The sequence below is a fragment of the Neophocaena asiaeorientalis genome, unplaced genomic scaffold (genome assembly GCF_003031525.2).
Source record: "Neophocaena asiaeorientalis asiaeorientalis breed wild unplaced genomic scaffold, Neophocaena_asiaeorientalis_V1.1 scaffold15, whole genome shotgun sequence".
In the NCBI taxonomy this organism is placed as follows: Eukaryota; Metazoa; Chordata; class Mammalia; order Artiodactyla; family Phocoenidae; genus Neophocaena; species Neophocaena asiaeorientalis.
This window is the reverse complement of record NW_020185328.1, coordinates 15,229,891-15,252,648: the sequence shown is the minus strand read 5'-3', so window position 1 is coordinate 15,252,648 and position 22,758 is coordinate 15,229,891. Positions and strand designations below refer to the sequence as shown.

Sequence of the window (22,758 nt, the reverse complement as noted above, 5' to 3'; positions counted from 1 at the left end):
AACTACTCTGACAATTAGGTCCTTGATCTGTTTTTTCCTGATTTGCCCTCCAGTTGCAGGAAATAAGGGTCTTTTTAAATACTATCAAAAATATCCTTAAGCTTCACTCTGTGCTAAAGGTATCTGTTGGCTGATTTGAGTCTGTCATTTTTATTTAGCACATTAATATAATTTAAAAATGACTAAATAATTTCACAGTCTCCAAAATTACCATTGCTGTTACATATCTCAAATATCAGAGATATTGTATAAATCTGTAATCCTCTCTCACAGATATTTCATCTCAATTCGCCACCTGTGAGAGGCTTACCAATAGTTATGCTACAGAATGTGAAGGATTATCACCATCCCCCCAATACTAGCAATGCAGTCATTTTTGCTATCTGACTAGACAGTAACCCAACCCTGGAGTACCCTCTGAGGATCTGTTTCCTAGAATAATTTCTAACTCCTTTAGTGGGGTTCCCCTTAGAATCAAATCCTGAGAGGATCCTGTGCACTCTTTAGTTTTCGGGGGAAGTACAAAAATTTAAAAGAACAAAGGAATGTGAAGATGATACAGAAAAGGAAAAGCATCATGTCAAGTTATTATTAAGCACAATCTCCAGGGAAGATCTGGGAAAAGGTAAAACACATACCTCAGAATTATTCTGGCCAAAGGTTAAGGAGCTAGATTCTTTATATTCTTGAACCCATTGGTTAAAGGATGCTCCTTAATTCACAGACATTTCTGGTCACTTATGCTCTGGCAAATAGGGCACTGGAAGTATTGGTCAGCCTTCCAACAAAGATGGCAGTGTTGATGACAGGAAGTTATGTTGGCACTCACAGAAGAGAAGAGGGATCCAAAGTTTCTGGGCAGAGAATTGACAATGATAAAAATTGTCTGATGTATTTTGTTGCTTCTTCTTTAAATACTGCTGAATTAAACATACTCTTAAATTTCTGGGTAAAATAAGTATTATTTTGTAAATAAAGAAGCTAGACAATTCTGCCAAATTGCTTCAAATATAGGTAATAGACAAATCAGTATACACCTTAGTCATAGCAAATGGAAAGACAGTAAAGTGTCAAAATACCCACATAACAGAGTTCTTGCAAGAATTCGTCTATTCAAAAATTAAACTATTTATGGCTTCCCTGGTGGCGCAGTGGTTGAGAGTCCACCTGCCGATGCAGGGGACATGGGTTCGTGCCCCAGTCCAGGAGGATCCCACGTGCTGTGGAGTGGCTGGGCCTGTGAGCCATGGTCACTGAGCCTGCACGTCCGGAGCCTGTGCTCACAACGGGAGAGGCCACCAGAGTGGGAGGCCAGCTTACTGCAAAAAATAAAAATAAATAAAAATAAAGTATTTAATATGAAGCTATTTTAAAGAAATTATTTCAGATTAGTGATTTCTTTTCATGGATTAATGCTTAACCGGTAATAACTAAACCAGTAAAAATACTTAAATGTAATGCTGGAAAAACTTTTGATTGAAATTCAATAATTGGTTCACATCACTGAGAATAATACCACTAGTGGTATTTAAACCAGTACAAAACATCTGTATTCATTTTTAAAAATTATTAACAAAGTATTTATCAAGCATGTACTATGTGTCAGGCACAGGTCCAGGCACTGAGGATACAGGAGTGAATGAAACAGACAAAAATTCTTGTCTTTCTGAAGTTTACACAACCTTCGTTTGTAGATGTAGCTTCATGGTAATTACACTTAAGGGTTCAAGTATCTGATTATTTCATTATATCTTCTAGTGCTATTATGTCTGAGCATTTATATAGAGACATAATAATTTTATTATACTTTGCCTTTATTCCTCCTTTATCCTGAATTTAAGGCCTTGTATTTTTAAAAAAAATTATGTTTGTAGGTATTATCTTTGAGTTTAATTTTGGCATCATAGAGGAAACATTCCATAGTATTTATTATAAAAAGAGGCATTAAATGATTGAGTTGATAACAACTTCATTAAAGTACACACATTCTAAATGTCAGGAAAATGATAAAGTCCTGGAGATCTATCATATGAATGCTGATCTGAGAGTTTTTGAAGATTCTAGAGTAAGTGTCCTTGTATCTTTAAAAAGATGTAATGTCCATTACAAATAAATATGCTATGCTTTACTTTATCACTAAAAAAAAAAAAAAAAAAAAAAAAAAAACAGTATAATATCTATGAAGTTTCTCAACTAGAAAATATCTCTTTTCTCAGTTACACTTCTAAAATATCAACTCTCCATAGCTCTCTGGTGGGGAAAGTATCTAACCTTGCATTACAAGTTCTCCTGCTCTCCTTGTTCAGTTACAGAGTTAGTCTGACAATTCCCAAGTCTCTCTCTATGAGTCGGTTTTCTTACATACATCAAGATCTGCCCAACCATTTTGCAACTGGAGGTCTCCACTTGCATATTACACTGTCATTTCAAATCCCTAACTAAACTCATTCTGATTTCCATTCTCAAATTTACACTCTCTCTTCTCTCTGTGAATGGCATGAGGATATCTACCCAGTTGAATACTGAGACACTAAAGAGTTATCCTAGATATGCCCTTCTCACTCACACTCACCCATCTATCTCCTAATCTCTGAAATTCTCCTCAGTATATTCCTAGTGACACTAAACAGTTTCAGAGAGGCATCATTTCTAGCCTAGATGACTAAAAAAAGCTTCATAAAGTTTATCTTTCTCTTAGTATCATCTGGTCTTGTCTATTTCTAGTCCATTTTCCTCTCCACAGGATCCAGATTAATCATTCTTGAAAGAAAATCTGGTTATATCATGTCCACATTAAAATCTCTTCAAGGGTATTACATTGTCCTCTGGATAAAATTCAAAATCTGAAATGATTAGATTGGATTCTTTAGTCTCTGTTTTCTCCAATTTTAATTCTCTACTCATAAACTCCTACTCATTATTCAGGCTCCTTTCAAGGTGTCACTTCTATTTTGGAATCATTTCTGGTCACTCAACCTGTCCTAGGATGTGTAACTTCCTATGTGCTCTCAAAGACTCCTATCCTACTGCTTTCACAGTGCTCATCACAAAACATAGTAATTAATATTTTGTTTGCCTCTCTAGCTTCCTGTTTTGTACCTTTGTATCCTAATCCTAAACACAATAGTGGGTATAGTAGTTGCCCAAATATATTACTGAATTCATAAATAAAGATTATTACTAAATAGTAATGTATATTCAATGGTAATATTTTATATTTTTGAAAGAGTAATTTTTTGTAGTTAAAAGACTTCATTTCATTGAGACGTTTTAGGTTCACAGAAAAATTAAGCAGAATGTAAAGAGTGCTCCCATATAACCTCATACTTGTATCCTCCTATTATTAATATCTTGAATTACATGGTACATTTGTTACAGTTAATGACCCAATACTGATAAAATTATTATTAAGAAAAGTCCACAGGTTATATTATGATTTACTCAGATTTATATTTTTTCCTTGTTTCTGGTACTTTAGAATAAATCAGAAAATTTGCATTTTGTACTTTATAAATATAAAATGAAATTTCTGAGGATTTGGGCCAAAATATGGGCAAACACTGGTGAAGTTTATCTAATATACTTATTGCATTAAACAAATATTTTTTCAGTACTACAAATATATGAAGTGCTGTGCTAGGTTCTGAGGATTCAAAGCTGAATAAGATATGGCCCCTTCCATTACTGAGCTCCCTTTCATTTGTGGAAGAGAGGAGGAATGAGTAACCTAATTACCTGATGGCAGGTTAGTAAGTGCTGTGGTGGGATATTCATAGAGTGCCACTTCAATAAAATAGAAAATTTCAAAACATTAGACTCTCTGTGGAGAAGATGACTGGGGAAGGTTTACCAGAGGATATGATAGCTTGAACTGAATGTTGAAATTTGAATAGGATTTAGCAGATGAATAAGGAAAATAAAATCATTCCAACTGGAATAACAGCATGTATGAAGGCATGAAGTCTAAAACAAAAGAACATGTTTTAGTGGCTAAAGAAAAGGGGAACAGATGTTACAAAGCAACACAAGAGAAATAAGTCAGTTAATGAAAGATGTTCATTTCTAAGCTAAGATGTATGAATTTTATCTTCAAAAATAGGAATTTAGAGTACTATGTTTGGAAATGAGATTATAATTTTAGTTTTATTTAAAAGATTACTCTGTATTGGTAGAATAAAAATAAATTTTAAAATATGAATCCATAGAAATGTACATATATGATAAAAATTTTAACATAATCACTTGCAGGTTAAATATAAGATAAATAATTCCCAAGTCACTACAGAACAAAAGACTAAAGAACGTTTGAGTAATTTAGTTAAAGCAGTGAACTTGGGGTAAAAGAATAGTGTGAAATATTAAAAGCATAAAATATGAAGTGTAATAATAGAAGTAAGCCCAACTGGGACTTCCCTGGTGGCACAGTGGTTAAGAATCCGGCTGCCAATGCAGGGGACATGGGTTTGAGCCCTGGTCCAGGAACATCCCACATGCTGTGGAGCAACTTAGCCCGTGAGCCACAACTACTGAGCCTGCATGCTACAACTACTGAAGCTCACGTACCTAAGGCCTGTGCTCTACAACAAGAGAAGACACCACAATGAGAAGCCCATGCACCACAACAAAGAGTAGCCCCCATTCACCACAACTAGAGAAAGCCCACACACAGCAATAAAGACCCAACCCAGCCAAAAATAAATAAATAAAAATAATGACACTTTAAAAAACAAAAGAAGTAAGCCCAACTGAAGATAAATGTGCTAAACCTCACTACTTAAAAGCTCTTAGACCACAAAACAATGAAAATATATGAAGACCAAAAACTAAATAATACAAACAGAATAAAAATAATGTGATATGAGAACAATTAAAAAGCAATAGTGGCAATATCAATATTATACAAATGATCATGGCCATTATCAACATGATTATAATCATCATAGAATTTTTGATTTACCATGTTGCCAGATACTATATAAGGATTAAATGTACAGTATAACATGAACATTTAATCATCAAAAACATTTATGAGTCAAATAATTTATTACTGTTTTATGACCTAACATATGATCTATCCTAGAGAATTTTTCATATGCACTTGAGAATATTTATTATGCTGCTGCTGGATGGAATGTTCTGAAAATGCCGGTTAAGTCTCTTTGGTCTAACGTGTAGTTTAAGACCAATGTTTTCTTATTTATTTTCAATCTAGATGATTTTTCCATTGTTGAAAGTGAGGTATTGAAGTTCCCTACTATCCTTATATTGCTATTTATTTTTTCTTTAGTTCTATCAATATTTGCTTTATATATTTAGGTTTTCCTTAGCTGTGTGCATAAATATTTACAAAGGTTTTATTCTCTTGGTTGATAATCATTAATCATTATATATGCCCTTAATCATTATATAATGACATTTCATGGCTCTTTTACAGTCTTTGCCTTAAAGTTTTTTTTTGTTTTTTTTTTTTTTCCTGATATAACTCTAGCTATCCTTGTTTTCTTTCGGTTTCTATTCTCATGGAATCTCTTTTTCATCACTTCATTTTGATTTTGTGTGTATCCCTAAGGCTGAAGTGAGTCTCTTATGATTAGAATATAGTTCAGTCTTGATTTTTATCCATTTGGCCACTCCATGTCTTTTGATTCAAGAATGCAGTCCATTTAAATTTTAAGTATTATTGATATGTATGGACTTACTGTTACCATTTTGTTAATTGCTTTCTGGTTGTTTTGTAATTCCTTTATTCTTCTCTTTTTCCCTTTGTCTCTTCTTTGGAATTTGATAATTTTCTGTAGTGGTATGCTTAGACTTCTTTCTCTTTATTCTTTGTGTATCTGTTATAGGTTTTTGTTTTGTGGTTTTCTTGAGGTTTATATAAAATATAACTGTCCATTTTAAGTTGATAACAACTTAAGTGTGAACACATACTGAAACTGTATATTTTTACAGTTCCTTCACATGTTTTATGTCACAATTTACATTCTTTATCTTTACATCTCTTTTTTTAGAGTTTTTAATCTTTTTAACCTCTGCATACATTAACAAACGATTGTAGTTGTAGCTATTGTTATTACTTTTATCTTTTAACCTTCATGCTAGACTTCTAAGTGATTTACCCACCATCTTTACACTACAATGCTAAATTTAGAGTATTCTGAATTTAACTACACATTTACCTTTACCAGTGATATTTATACTTTCCTATAGTTTCTTGTTACTAATTAGCATCTTTTCATTTCAGCTTGAAGACATCCCTTTAATATTTCTTAAATGTGCGTGGGTTTATCTCTGGGCTTTCTATCCTGTTCCATTGATCTATATTTCTGTTTTTGTGCCAGTACCACACAGTCTTCATTACTGTAGCTTTGTAGTTTAATCTGAAGTCAGGGAGCCTGATTCCTCCAGCTCCATTTTTCGTTCTCAAGATTGCTTGGGCTATTTGGGATCATTTGTGTTCCATAAAAATCGTGAAATTTTTTGTTCTACTTCTGTGAAAAATGCCAGTGGTACTTTGATAGGAATTGCATTGAATCTGTAGATTGCTTTGGGTAGTAGAGTCATTTTCACAATGTTGATTCTTCCAACCTAAGAACATGGTATATCTCTCCATCTATTTGTATCATCTTTAATTTCTTTCATCAGTGTCTTATAATTTTCTGCAAACAGGTCTTTTGTCTCCTTAGGTAGGTTTATTCCTAGATATTTTATTATTTTTCTTGCAATGGTAAATAGGAGTGTTACATTAATTTCTGTTTCAGACTTTTCATCATTAGCGTATAGGAATGTCAGAGTTTTCTGTGCATTAATTTTGTATCCGGCTACTTTACCAAATTCATTGATTAGCTCTAGTAGTTTTCTGGTAGCATCTTTAGGATTCTCTATGTATAGTATCATGTCATCTGCAAACAGTGACAGCTTTACTTCTTCTTTTCTGATTTGGATTCCTTTTATTTCCTTTTCTTCTCTGATTGCTGTGGCTAAAACTTCCAAAACTATGTTGAATAATAGTGGTGAGAGTGGGCAACCTTGTCTTGTTCCTGATCTTAGTGGAAATGGTTTCAGTTTTTCACCATTGAGGATGATGTTGGCTGTGGGCTTGTCATATATGGCCTTTATTATGTTGAGGAAAGTTCCCTCTATGCCTACTTTCTGGAGGGTTTTTATCATAAATGGGTGTTGAATTTTGTCGAAAGCTTTCTCTGCATCTATTGAGATGATCATGTTTTTTCTCCTTCAGTTTGTTGATTGATCACGTTGATTGATTTATGTATATTGAAAAATCCTTGCATTTTTGGAATAAACACCACTTGATCATGGGGTATGATCCTTTTAATGTGTTGTTGGATTCTATTTCCTAGTATTTTGTTGAGGATTTTTGCATCTATGTTCATCAGTGATATTGGCCTGTAATTTCCTTTCTTTGTGACACCTTTGTCTCGTTTTGGTAACAGGGTGATGGTGGCCTCATAGAATAAGTTTGGGGGTGTTCCTCCCTCTGCTATATTTTGGAAGAATTTGAGAAGGATAGGTGTTAGCTCTTCTCTAAATGTTTGATAGAATTCGCCTGTGAAGCCATCTGGTCCTGGGCTTTTGTTTGTTGGAAGATTTTTAATCACAGTTTCAATTTCAGTGCTTGTGATTGGTCTGTTCATATTTTCTATTTCTTCCTTGTTCAGTCTCAGCAGGTTGTGCATTTCTAAGAATTTGTCCATTTCTTCCAGATTGTCCATTTTATTGGCATAGAGTTGCTTATAGTAATCTCTCATGATCTTTTGTATTTCTGCAGTGTCAGTTGTTATTTCTCCTTTGTCATTTCTAATTCTATCGATTTGAGTCTTCTCCCTTTTTTTCTTGATGAGTCTGGCTAATGGTTTATCAATTTTGTTTATCTTCTCAAAGAACCAACTTTTAGTTTTATTGATCTTTTCTATCATTTCATTTCTTTTTCACCCATATCTGATCTTTATGATTTCTTTCCTACTGCTAACTTTGTGGGTTTTTTTTTGTTGTTGTTCTTCTTTCTTTAATTGCTTTAGGTGCATGGTTAGTTTGTTTATTTGAGATATTTCCTGTTTCTTAAGGAAGGATTGTGTTGCTATAAACTTCCCTCTTAGAGCTGCTTTTGCTGCATCCCATAGGTTTTGGATGGTCATGTCTCCATTGTCATTTGTTTCTAGGTATTTTTTGATTTCCCCTTTGATTTCTGCAGTGATTACTTGATTATTAAGTAGTGTATTGTTTAGCCTCCATGTGTTTGTATTTTTTACAGGTCTTTTCCTGTAATTGATATCTAGTCTCATAGCGTTATGGTTGGAAAAGATACGTGATACAATTTCAATTTTCCTTAATTTACCATGGCTTGATTTGTGATCCAAGATATGATCCATCCTGGAGAATGTTCCATGAGCACTTCAGAAGAATGTGTATTGTGTTGTTTTTGGATGGGATGTCCTATAAATATCAATTAAGTCCAACTTGTTTAATGTATCATTTAAAGCTTATGTTTCCTTATTTATTTTCATTTTGGGTGATCTGTCCATTGGTGAAAATGGGGTGTTAAAGTCCCCTAATATGATTGGGTTACTGTCGATTTCCCCTTTTATGGCTGATAGTATTTGCCTTATGTATTGAGGTGCTCCTATATTAGGCGCATAAATATTTACAATTGTTATATCTTCTTCTTGGATTCATCCCTTGATCATTATGTAGTGTCCTTCTTTGTCTGTTGCAATAGCCTTTGTTTTAAAATCTATTTTGTCTGATATGAGAATTGCTACTGCAGCTTTCTTTTGATTTCCACTTGCATGGAATATCTTTTTCCATCCCCTCACTTTCAGTCTGTATGTGGCCCTAGATCTGCAGTGGCTCTCTTGTAGACAGCATATATATGGGTCTTGTTTTTGTATCCATTCAGCCCATCTGTGTCTTTTGGTGGAAGAATTTAATCCATTTACATTTAAGGTAATTATCGATATGTATGTTTCTATTCCCATTTTCTTAAATGTTTTGGGTTTGTTATTGTAGGTCTTTCCCTTCTCTTGTGTTTCCTGCCTAGAGAAGTTCCTTTAGAATTTGTTGTAAAGCTGGTTTGCTGGTGCTGAATTCTCTCAGTTTTTGCTTGTCTGTAAAGGTTTTAATTTCTCCATCAAATCTGAATGAAATGCTTGCTGGGTAGAGTAATCTTGCTTGTAGCTTTTTCTCCTTCATCACTTTCAGTATGTCCTGCCACTCCCTTCTGTCTTGCACAGTTTCTGCTGAAAGATCAGCTGTTAACCTTATGGAGATTCCCTTGTGTTTTTTTTTGTTTGTTTGTTTTTTCCCTTGCTGCTTTTAATATGTTTTCTTTGTATTTAATTTTTGATAGTTTGATTAATATATGTCTTGGCGTGTTTCTCCTTGGATTTATCCTGTATGGGACTCTCTGTGCTTCCTGGACTTGGTTAACTATTTCCTTTCCCATATTAGGGAAGTTTTCAACTATAATCTCTTCAAATATTTTCTCAGTCCCTTTCTTTTTCTCTTCTTCTTCTGGAACCCCTATAATTCGAATGTTAGTGCGTTTAATGTTGTCCCAGATGTCTCTGAGACTGTCCTCAGTTCTTTTCATTCTTTTTTCTTTATTCTGCTCTGCAGTAGTTATTTCCACTATTTTATCTTCCAGGTCACTTATCCATTCTTCTGCCTCAGTTATTCTGCTATTGATCCCTTCTAGAGAATTTTTAATTTCATTTATTGTGTTGGTCATCATTGTCTGTTTGCTCTTTAGTTCTTCTATGTCCTTGTTAAACATGCCTTATTTTGTCTATTCTATTTCCAAGATTTTGGATCATCTTTACTATCATTATTCTGAATCGTTTTTCAGGTAGACTGCCTATTTCCTCTTCATTTATTATGCCTGGTGGGATTTTACCTTGCTCCCTCATCTTCTGTGTGTTTTTCGGTCTTCTCATTTTGCTAAACTTACTGTGTTTGGGGTCTCCTTTTTGCAGGCTGCAGGTTCGTATTTCCCATTGTTTTTGGTGTCTGTTCCCAGTGGCTAAGGGTGGTTCAGTGGGTTGTGTAGGCTTCCTAGTGGAGGGGACTAGTGCCTGTGTTCTGGTGGATGAGGCTGGATCTTGTCTTTCTTGTGGGCAGGTCCACATCTGGTGTTGTGTTTTTGGGTGTCTGTGGCCTTATTATGATTTTACACAGCTTCTCTTCTAATGGATGGGGCTGTGATCCTGTCTTGCTAGTTGTTTGGCATAGGGTGTCCAGCAATGTAGCTTGCTGGTCGTTGAGTGAAGCTGGGTCTTAGCATTGAGATGGCGATATCTGGGAGATTTTTACTGTTTGATATTATGTGGTACTGGGAAGTCTTTTGTGGACCAGTGTCCTGAAGTTGGGTCTCCCACCTCAGAGGCACAGCACTGACTCCTGGCTGAAGCACCAAGAGCTTTTCAGCCACATGGCTCGGAATAAAAGGGAAAAACATATAGAAAGAAATAAAGAAAGAGGATAAAATAAAATAAAATAAAGTAGAGTAAAATAAAATATAGTTATTAAAATAAAAAATAGTTATTAAGAAAAAAAATTAAAAAGTAAAGAAAAAAACTGGACAGACAGACCCCTAGGACAAATGGTGAAAGCAAAGCTATACAGACAAAATCACACACAGAAGCATACACATACACACTCACAAAAAGAGAGAAAGGGGAAAAAAATAATATATCTTTGCTCCCAGAGTCTACCTCCTCAATTTGGGATGATTCGTTGTCTATTCAGGTATTCCACAGATGCAGGGAACATCAAGTTGACTGTGTAGTTTTCATCTGCTGCTTCTGATGCTGCTGGGATAGATTTCCCTTTCTCTTCTTTGTGCACAGAGCTCCCACCATTCAGCTTTGGATTTGGACCTGCCTCTGCATGTAGGTTGCCTGAGGGCATTTGTTCTTGTTCAGACAGGACGAGGTTAAAGGAGCAGTTGATTCGGGGACTCTGGCTCTTTCAGGCTGGGGGGAGGGAGGGGTATTGAGTTCGGGGTGAGCCTGCGGCAGCAGAGTCCAGCGTGATGTTGCCCCAGCCTGAGGCGTGCAATGCTTTCTCCTGGGGAAGTTGTCCCTGGATCAAGGTGCCCTGGCAGTGGTGGGCTGCACAGACTCCTGGGAGGGGAGGTGTTGATAGTGACCTGTGCTTGCACACAGGCTTATTGGTGGCTGCAGCAGCAGCCTCAGTGTTACATGACCGTCTCTGGGGTCTGCGCCAGTAGCCATGGCTCGCGCTCGTCTCTGGAGCTCCTTTAAGCAGCGCTCTTAATCCCCTTTCCTTGCGCACCAGGAAACAAAGAGGGAAGAAAAAGTCTCTTGCCTCTTCGGCAGTTCCAGACCTTTTCCCAGACTCCCTACCTGCTAGCCGTGGTGCATTAGCCCCCTTCAGGCTCTGTTCACGCCGCCAATCCCAGTCCTCTCCCTGGGATCTGACTTCCAAAGCCCGAGCCTCAGCTTCCCGCCCCCGGCCGCCCCAGCAGGTGAGCAGACAAGCCTCTGGTGAGTGCTGGTGTGTGCTGGTCAGCACCAATCCTCTGTGGGGAATCTCTCTGCTTTGCCCTCTGCACCCCTGTTGCTGCGCTCTCTTCCATGGCTCCAAAGCTTCCCCCCTCTGCCACCCACAGTCTCCGCCTGCAAAGGGGCTTCTAGTGTGTGGAAACCTTTCCTCCTTCACAGCTCCCTCCCACTGGTGCAGGTCCCATCCCTCTTCTTTGTCTCTGTTTTTTCTTTTTTCTTTTGCCCTACCCAGGTACGTGAGGAGTTTCTTGCCTTTTGGGAGGTCTGAGGGCTTCTGCCAGCATTCAGTAGGTGTTCTATAGGAGTGGTTCCACCTGCAGATGTATTTCTGATGTATTTGTGGGGAGGAAGGTGATCTCCACGTCTTACTCTTCTGCCATCTTGAAGCTTAAGCTCTACAAAAGCAGTTCTTAAGGTACCACATAGGAACCAAAAATAGTAACTTGTTAATTCTTGAGTCATAGAGGATATCAACTTCTCAAGTCAGAATATACCAAAAAGTAGAGAACATAGACAAATGTGTACTTGGGAAATGTACAGCTGCAAAATAGGTAGAATAATAAATGAATCAAATATTCTACTGAGATATGTTAGGCAAAATTCTACATGACCCTGTATACACATGCCTTTCCCAGTTATTCAGTCAAATACTAATTTAGACACTACTATGAAGGATTTTGCAAATGTAATTGAGGTCACAAACCAGTTGACCTTAAGGTAGGAAAATAACCTGATGTGCCTGGCCTAATCACATAATCTCTTTAAATATGATGTACAGAGAGATATGAGAGATTAGAGATCCAAAGCATGAGAAGGATTTAGCATGTTTCCATCTGAGGATGAAAAACCACATGGCAAAGAAGGTGGGTGGTCTCTAGAAGCTGAAGCAGATGACAGCAAAAAGGACACAAGGACTTCAGTTCTATGACAGCAAAAACTGAATTCTGAAGATAATGAGAATAAACTTGTGAGTAGAATTTTTTTCAGAGCCTCCAGAAGATTTGCCTGACCAATCTTGTGATTTTGACCTTACAATACCTCGAGCAGAGATCCCAGCAATGTCATGTTGAACTTCTGACCTTCATTGAGGCAATAAATGGTATTATTTTAAGTTGCAATATTTGCTGTCATTTGTTTTGCAGTAATAAACATTAATACAAAAATTGTAGAAGTACAATAAAATAACCCCTAAGAATCAGTAGAAAAGAAGTTATAAAAATGACAAAATAACTTAATAAATAAGGATAGTTAGAAATGAGAACATATATAAAGCTAGTTATTTGAACACTATAATTAAATATACAAACCTCTGAAAGATAATCATGAAAAAGTGTGTGAAAATAGTAATTCACAATATTAAGCATGTGAAAAAAGATAAAATTTCAGACATAGAAAAATTAGTTTTCAGATTAATTATGTACATGAAATCATGATCCTGAAATTTAAGTACTCAAGGAAATAGCAAAATTTTTGTTACAAAAGTAAATTGTTACATTGACCAGAGAAATTCCTCAAATCATTTCCTGACCCAGATGGTTTCATAGATGAATTTGTACAAACTTTTAAAAATACAAAATTTATTTGCTTTTCAATCTTTTCCAAGGTACAGAGAAATAAGAGAAATTTCCCAATTCATTTTATGAAGTTAATATGATGCTGCTACCAACTCCTAACAAACATTAAATAAATAGAATAAAACAAAAATGACACAACAACATACAAAGAAATTCACTTTATGGATATAGATGAATGATACATACAGTAGTAGTGAATCAAATATAACAGAACATTACATTTATAAAGTACCATTATAAAGAGAAGTTCTCTGTGAGAACTCAAGAGATTTTCATTACTAGAAAGTAAATTACCATAACCAGTCATTACATGGGAGAAGGGGAGAACCTTGATGATTTTTATAATGGAAGCTAAAAGACTTCACTAATTGAATTCAATTTCTGATAGAAAAGAAATATTTCCTTATTAAATAGTATCATGATATATTTTTTCTTCAATAAGTACAGGGGAAATTTTCAAGCCAAGCCTGGTTGGAGTTGCAATGTGAATTTTTAGAATATTTTCCCATTTTAAAAACAGTAAGAATGATAAATGAAGTAGTGGAGTAAATGGAGTTAAAAGGTCTATGGTTTATGCAGTAGCAGGAAAGTGGTAAAATAACTTGTTTTAGCCTGTAGTAAGTATAGGATGAGTTCTATAATCTCTAGGGAAGTCACTAGAAATAGTTACAGAATATATAACTAAAGAGTTCATTTAAGAAAAAAAATGTTTTGCTAAATCAAAAGTCAGAAAGAAAACAGTAAAAAAGAAACATTGTAGGCTGGCAGACATAAATACAGCTATATCAGTTAATATATTAAATGTAAATAGGTTAAATTCATCAAGTAAAAGACTAAGATGGTGAAGGTAAAAAACAACTATATTACTCAGCCATAAAATGAAACGAAATTGAATTATCTGTAGTGAGGTGGATGGACCTAGAATCTGTCATACAAAATGAAGTAAGTCAGAAAGAGAAAAACAAATACCGTATGCTAATGCATATATACGGAATTTTTTTAAAAAAGAAAAAAAATTGGTACTGATGAACCTCGTTGCAGGGCAGGAATAAAGAGGTAGACATGGAGAATGGACTTGATGACATGGGGTGAAGGGTGAGGCTGCAGTGAAGTGAGAGTAGCATCGACATATACACATTACCAAATGTAAAATAGTTGACTGGTGGGAAGCAGCAGCATAGCACAGGGAGATCGGCTCAGTGCTTTGCAATGACCTAGAGGGGTGGGATAGGGAGGATGGGAGGGAGGCTTAAGAGGGAGGGGATATGGGGACATGTGTATGCATGTGACTGATTCGCTTTGTTGTACAACAGAAACCAACACAGTATTGTGAAGCAATTATATTCCAATAAAGATCTATTAAAAAAACACAACTATATATTGCTTATGAGACATACTTTATGTATAAGAACACAAAATAGTTGAAAGAGAAATGTTGGAAAATGATAGCATGAAACATTGACAAAGAGAAAGTTGGTGTTGCTATACTAATATAAAACAAAATAGACCTCAGGGTAAGAGCACTACTAGAGATAAGAAGGCCATATTAAAATATTTAAAAAGTCAATTCAATAGGAAGATATTACAATCTCAAATATCATAAATTCATATTACAGAACAAAAAGGAGAAAAGAGGAAATCCACAATCATTTAACACACTTCCTCCTATAACTGACAGAAGAAATGTGCGCACAAAAAATTAGAAGATATAAACAACTATATTTTTAAACACAATCTAATTGATATGTAGAAAACATTTCACTGAGAACAACAGAATATATATTTTTAAGTACACATGTATAAAATTTACCCATATGCTAGGCTGAAAAGAAAGCCTCAACATAGCTTTGTGCAGTGGCAGTATCGTAGTCAATGAGGTTTATCAGATGCACAATTATTGCTAATTGAAAGCCTCAACATAATCTAAAAACTTGAAATTATCCAGTTATGGTTTTTGATGAGAGTGGAATTTATCTAGAAATCAATAATGAAAATAGAATCAGAAAAACCCAACTGCCTGATATGAAATAATACATTTCTAAATAATTCATGGTACAAATAGGAAATAAAAACAGAAAATATTTTGAAGCAACTAACAATAAATATCTGAAACAACAAAACATGTGTGGTGTAGTACTTTTCATTTTCAGCCAAGGTGGTATAGCAAGACCAAATCTACGCTCTTCTTCAACAACAAAGGAAAGAGGAGAAAATACGAAACAACATTCCAGACATTGGAAAACAGTGAAGAAATGCAAGCCATATGACAAGGATAACAAACAAGGTGACCTGTACACTTACAGGAACTAACTACTAGAAGCATGTCTAGCCTGCAATGCCAGAGAGCTAACCCAGATTTAAGGGCTTGCAGAACTGAGGAGCCAAAGAAGGGAGTTGGGGAGGCCACAGCAGTAAGAATTTGTAGAGAAGTTATATTCTCATACTATATTTTAACTATTTGTTATGGTATGTGATGAAAGAAGAACAAAAATGTAGACTAAAATTTAGAAATGTATTCATGCAGTTTACATTAGATAAATAAGGAAGTAAGAAGCAAGTTCATTTATTACATCAAAAACTTTAAATATTGACTTGCATGGTGGTGATTAAAAATGTGCAAAAACTATATTTGAGATAAGAGTTTTTTACACATAACTTTTTGCTTAGTTACAATTGAAGAAAAGATTATCAATACAATAGTTCTTGTCTATATTAATCACCCATATACACATTTTAAGTAAACAATTTACAGAAATTTTATAGTTATTTTTCTATGTAATATTTCTTGTGGTTATATTTATTGAAATGCAGCTTTATGTTCATTAAATCTAAAAATAAATAATTTAGGTTTGCATTTTGTATGTCTTTGCATTTTCATTTTATTTTTGTAGTTATTTCATTATTTTTAACAAAAATATTGGTACCTGAGGTACTGGGGAGGAAAGGAAACAACCAAAAATCTGGTTCTTTACTACAGATATTTTGAAATGTATTCTCCTGGAGAAGGAATATACTTCTCTTGCTCAAACTTTTCTTAGTGTTGCTTTATATCTAAAAATATATACTGTATATATACTGTTCACTACTGTATATATACTGTACTCAATACATATTTCTGGTTGAGACATTATGATAAACTTCCTAAATTAATTAAAGAATTTCAAATACCAAAGATGATCTCATTGTAACATCATTTAAACCAAAATTGATTAATAAAAATTTTACCTAAAGTATGCTTTAAAAAAAAAAAATTCTCTCGCACTTGACTGATAAAATTAATTGACTGCTTTTGAATTGTGAACAGAGCCACTATTATGAAGGGCATTTTTGGGTTTAATTTTTCAGGTGTTTAACACAATTATTCTCCTCCCTTATTAGTGGACATAAATGACATATACTAAGTATAAACACATAAAACTCTGTAAGAATACTGATAGCATTTGAGTACCTGGTTCATATGCCCCAGACTAGACAGTGAGACTGCACTTCATCTTGCCTTTCCTTAGCTAGGCTAGTTCACCCAATAATACTCTGTATCATAGACGATCTGAGATGCATCTCTGACACATACAAAGAGTCTTGGGAAAAACAGTAGACGTTTTCCCTTTAGTTGTTCAGACACATAGAGCAGATTTTTGCCTGTTCAAATTTTCACATTTTCCTGTATTCAAAGTGTTTGGTGCTTCTAACTTCACTGCATAATGTTAGGGTCAGAGAGGTCCAAGTGTTGAAAGGAAATGTATAAGTCTGAAGTTCATTAGTAAAATCAAGTTATATTCCATCTATATCTCCACAAAGAATTACCAAAAAAAAAAGAAAGAAAAGAGGAAAATCACCAGGATGACATGAGGATTTATCTGACTCCTCCAAGTGTTCTTAGTAATGTTTTATGTCTGAATTTCAAAGAATATTCTTGGAATTCTTCTGCCCATGTAGCTGTTTATAAACATTTATAGATTGAAGGGATGCATGATTAATATCTGTTCTGAACACTTTCATGATAGTAAATTTACCTGTTCTTCAGGTACACTATAGGTTTCTCATTGGTCTCACTGACAGTCTGACAAAAATGCATTTGTTTGACTTTAGATTGTATGGGTTCATTGGTTGCTGTCTAAGTATAGATAATTCTTCATTCATTCTCTCAGTTACTACCATTGTGCTTGTGCTGTGTTGAAATAATCATGCCTTTTCCCCAGGAGAGCTCACAATATAGTGATATTAATCTGCAAACAAACCATTGCAAAATACTGTGATGATTTCCCTAAAAAGAGGTAGTGTAACGTGATGGTTTTAAAGTCCAGTTCTGGAGCCAGACTACCTAGGATTGATTCCTGACTCTGCCACTTGCTTGTTGTGTGACAATGGGCTAGGAAGAAGAAGAAGAGGAGGAGGAAGAGGAAAAGAAGAAGAATAAGAAGTTACTGCAACAGAGTAGTTGTGAGTTTATATAAAACAATGTAGGTAAAAGTCTTAGATACTACCTGGCACACAGTGACTATTCAATAAAAGTTAATTTTTATGCCAAGTTGAGATAAAGAGAGGAATCATTACCTCTGTTTAACTGATGTATGTTGAGGGTGGGAGTTTGTTAGAAAAGGTTTCATGGAATTAGAGATTCTCATTTCTTTTTTTCATTCAGGGACTATAAACTGAGAACATATGTGCCACATGTTCTTTTACACACTGGGGATAGCAACAGATAGATTAATAAAGTCATTACACTCTGAGCATATATTTCAGTCCAGGAGATAGACCATAAAAAGTGAAAAACAAAACTAAACAAAATATATAATTTCAATAAGTAGTAAGTGCTATGAAGAAAATAAAGCAGGCTAAAGGAATAGACAGTGATGAGGTTTTCTACTATTTTAGGCAGAATCACAAGCAAGACCTCTCAGAGGAGATGACATTGAACAGAAACTTAAATGATTTGATTAAGGCTTGTCTAGTTCTAGTGAGAGATTACTACAAAAAGAGACCTGGAATTTACCAGCTTTGAGGAATAGCAAGAGGGTGAATTTGGAGGGATAGTGAAGAGCCAGATTATAATATGTTGAGTGCTAGTAAAATAAAGACTGTGGATTTTTCATTCAAAGTTTCAGGAGAAGTTCTGGAGAGGAGGGAAGTTAAACAGTTGGGTGATGTCATTAAGAGATCCCTCTTGTTATTGTGTGGAAAAAGATGGCAAAAGAGCAAGAACAGAAGCAGAGAAACCTCTGAGGTGATATTGCAATAGTCCAGGCCAGAGGAGATGATGGTTTGCACTTAAGCTTACAAATGGGGAGAATTTGCTCAGAACATGTATCCGCAAGGTGAGAAATAAAAATAATCTTCCAGAATAGAAACAAGTACAAATGCATGGACCCTAGAAATAACATAGTTATTTTAGAAAAATTGTACCTTAAAATCTTGCACAGTTTAAATAATTCTCTTCTACTTGTTTTATAATAGAGTGCCTAAAATAAAATGATGTTTGTTGGTGCTTTTAATGTATGGAGACATGGTTAGAATTTTTCTTACAGTTCTCTAAGTCCAAACTTAATACCATATCTGTAGTCTCTTAATAGAAACGTGAACCAGTTGTGAGATCTTGAGGATTTCCTAATAATGCTCAACTACAAGGAACAAAATTGGAGGAAATCTTCACTTGCTTTGGAGAGGATAGTTTATTCCTGGGAAAGTTCTGTTCTTCACCTTGCATAATATATGTGTAAAAATAAGTCATCATTCTAAAAATGTTGTCCAGTAATTTCTTTCTAAGAATGGAATATAAGTAATAGAGGTAGCCAGGAATAAGTTTTTTGTTATTTTTTAAAAAATATAGCTGATTATAGCACAAAAAAATAAAATTCTTTAATGTAGGTAAAATTAGCAATAAACAGGTATGCCTTTTACACTATTCTTCATGCAAATAAATTGAACACCTCCCCCAATATAAAATGTAGAAATATTTTCCCAGTGTGAAGAAGATATTAACTGTGTTTTAAAATATGTAACAATATGTGAACTTCTGATTGTTAGCAAGAATTAATATGGCAAGATCTCTTTCTACGTTCATAAACATATAACCTGCTCTCATTCAATAATTTACATTTTTATGTTAAATTTTTCTAAGTAAGAAAAACTCACTTCCTTTCACTGAATATATATATATATATATATCATTTGAAATACTTCATTAATAAAACATTCCTTCTTAAGAGAACTAGTTTTGCGATGCTCTTTTTTGAAAATAACAGTTAGAAACTATGTTTTTTTAAACATAATATTATACACCAATTGACCTCAATACTGAAAAAAGACTTTACATATAAATGCTCTCTATGAAAAGAGGCAGTAAAGATAGTCATAAAAGGTGATGCTATAATTTTCCAATGAAAAGCTACTTTAGTATAGTATACTTCAGTATCAGGTAACTATAACTGAAATAAGAATTTCAGCAATCAGAAACTCCTTTATAATCTGCACATAGATTATGAAATAATCAAATAAATAATATTATACCATTTAGCCTCACCTGTCAGTGTAATTCACTAAGAGTGTTCTGATAATAAATTAATATTGACTTTCACATTTAATGAGTTCATTACAATTGTCATTAATGTAATACTGAAATTCATAGTGAAATATAAATTAATTTAATAAGAGATCTATATTGTACAATTAACCACTTATTGCTACAGAAAGTACACTCATACAGTGTCTGTTGTTATTTCTTCTGCTACAATAAATAGCTCACATCTCTACTTAAATAAAAAAAGTACATATCATTTCAAAGTTCAATATATTTCTGCTACTAACTTCTTGTGTCCCAGCCCTATACTCTTATTTTTTTCAAATATCCATATCTTCTTTCTCCAAAAATACCTTTTACTCTCTTATTTATAGAGCATTTAGGTCTGTATAATCATGTGGCTTTCACTACTAATTGTGCCTTTTATCATGCCTTTCACCATACATAGGATATTGATATATTTAACAGAATTTATTTGCTTTATGCTTATGTCTGTGCTATATTTTAGGTCTTAGACTGTAAACCCCTAGAGGGAAGGGAACATGAAACCTGGAACGTTTTTAAAAGCTTAGAAAATAATTTTTTAAGATGATAAATTATTTAATATGTGTATTCTCAAGAATACTATTGACTTTATTTTCATTAGAAGGATAAAATTATGGCATCATTTATTATATATCTCAACTTTACTATTTTATTCTTGATTTATCATGTCTGTTCAGCCCTAGATAAAAGATTAACTTCTCTTTTAATAGACTGTTATCCCATTTATGACACACAATGTTATAGCCTATATCAGTTGATATAGTTTAAATTATGTTGCATCAACAAATAACTCCCAAATCTTGGTTCTTGTTCATGTTTAATGCAGTTGGGTCAGAGGTCTTTGGCTCAAATAACCAGATTAATTAATGTTTTAAAATTATTTAATTATTCCATCTCAACAACAGTCTTAGAGATTTGCTATGACAGAAGAAGAAGATTGGTGAATTGAGCACAATTAATTAAATGCTTTATTTTAAGAAAGAATTCCATTCACATTTTATTTGCCAGTACTAATCACATGGCCATACCTAACTTCAAGAAGGCAGGAAAGCACAATTTTCTGTGTACTGAGCAATGGAAAAATTGGTCAACAATAGTAACATCAATTTGTCATTTAGTATATTCTGATGACATTATTTGTCCAATAGTTGAGATAAAATAATTATTTTTATCGTTTAAAAATTTATTTTACAGAGGCCCAGCTGTGAAGGCCCTGACAAAGGTCAGGACTTGGTACATGAGATGTTCCTTCCCGTGCTCATTCAAGTAGTGCTCTGCTTCAGCCGTGTAGCTGACAGGGTTTTAGTGCTCTGGCCGGTGTCAGACCTGAGCCTCTGAGGTGGGAGAGCCAAGGTCAGGACATTGGAACACCAGAGACTTCCTGGGCCCATATAATATCAAACGACTAAAGCTCTCCCAGAGATCTCTATTTCAATACTAAGACCCAGCTCCACCCAACAACCAGCAAGCTACAGCTTGACACCGTATGCCAAACAACTAGCAAGACAGGTATACAAACCCACCAATTAGCAGTGAGACTGCCTAAAATCATAATAAGTTTGCAGACACCCCAAAGCACACCACCAGACATTGTCCTTCCCACCAGAGAGACAAGATCCAGCCTCATCCACCAGAACACAGGCATCAATCCCTTCTACCAGGAAGCCTACACAATCCACTGAACCAACATTACCCACTCAGAGCAGACACCAAAAACAACAGGAACTACAAACCTGCAGCCTGCAAAACGGACACCCCAAACACAGTAAGTTAAGTAAAATGAGAAGACAGAGAAATGCACAGCAAATTAAGGACAAAAGTAAAACCTACCAGACCAAAGAAATGAAGAGGAAATAGGCAGTCTACCTGAAAAACAATTCAGAGTCATGATAGTAAAGATGATCCAGAATCTTGAAAATATAATGGAGAAAATACAAGAAACATTTAACAAGGATCTTGAAGAAGTAAAGAGCAAACAAACAATGATGAACAACAAAATAAATAAAATTAAAAATTCTCTAGAAGAAATCAATAGCATAATAAAGGAGGCAGAGGAACGGATAAGTGACGTGGAAGATAAAATAGTAGAAATAACAACTGCGAGCAGAATAAAGAAAAAAGAATGAAAAGAATTGAGGACAATCTCATAGACCTCTGGGACAACATTAAACGTGCCAACATTTGAATTATAGGGGTCCCAGAAGAAGAAGAGAAAAAAGACAGGGCTAAAAAAATATTTGAAGAGATTATAGTTGAAAACTTCCCTAATATGGGTAAGGAAAGACGCAATCAAGTCCAGGAAGCAGAGTCCCATAGAGAATAAATCCAAGGAGAAACGTGCCAAGACACATATTAATCAAACTATCAAAAATTAATTACAAAGAAAAAATATTAAAAGCAGCAAAGGAAAAGCAACAATTAACATACAAAGGAATCCCCATAAGGTTAAAAGCTGATCTTTCAGCAGAAACTCTGCAAGCCAGAAGGGACTGGCAGGACATATTTAAAGTGATGAAAGGAAAAAAACACAACCAAGATTACTCCACCCAGCAAGAATCTCATTCAGATTTGATGGAGACATTAAAACCTTTACAGACAAGCAAAAGCTAAGAGAGTTCAACACCAGCAAACCACCTCTACAACAAATGCTAAAGAAACATCTCTAGGCAGTAAACAAAAAAAAGGAAGAGACCTACAATAACAAACCCAAGACAATTTTAAAAAATGGTAATAGGAACATACATATCAATAATAACCTTGAATGTAAATGGATTAAATGCCCCAACTAAAAGACACAGATGGGCTGAATGCATGCAAAAACAAGACCCAAATATATGCTGTCTACAAGAGACCCACTTCAGACCTAGGAAAACATACAGGCTGAAAGTGAGGGGATGGAAAAAGATATTCCATGCAAATGGAAATGAAAAGAAAGCCAGGATAGCAATACTCATATCAGACAAAATGGACCTTAAAATAAAGAATGCTACAAAAGACAAGAAAGGACAGTACATAATGATCAAGGGATCAATCCAAGAAGATATAATAATTATAAATATATACGCACCCAATGTAGGAG

At 34.6% G+C, this 22,758-nt stretch overlaps 1 non-coding gene across 1 annotated transcript; it reads left to right on the top strand.

Annotated features, from left to right (window-relative positions):
* The first annotated feature begins 14,960 nt into the window (after positions 1-14,960).
* On the top strand, positions 14,961-15,099 carry LOC112392805 (U4 spliceosomal RNA). Its single transcript, XR_003001750.1, has one exon. It is a non-coding gene; the product is annotated as a U4 spliceosomal RNA (small nuclear RNA).
* Positions 15,100-22,758: the final 7,659 nt, after the last annotated feature.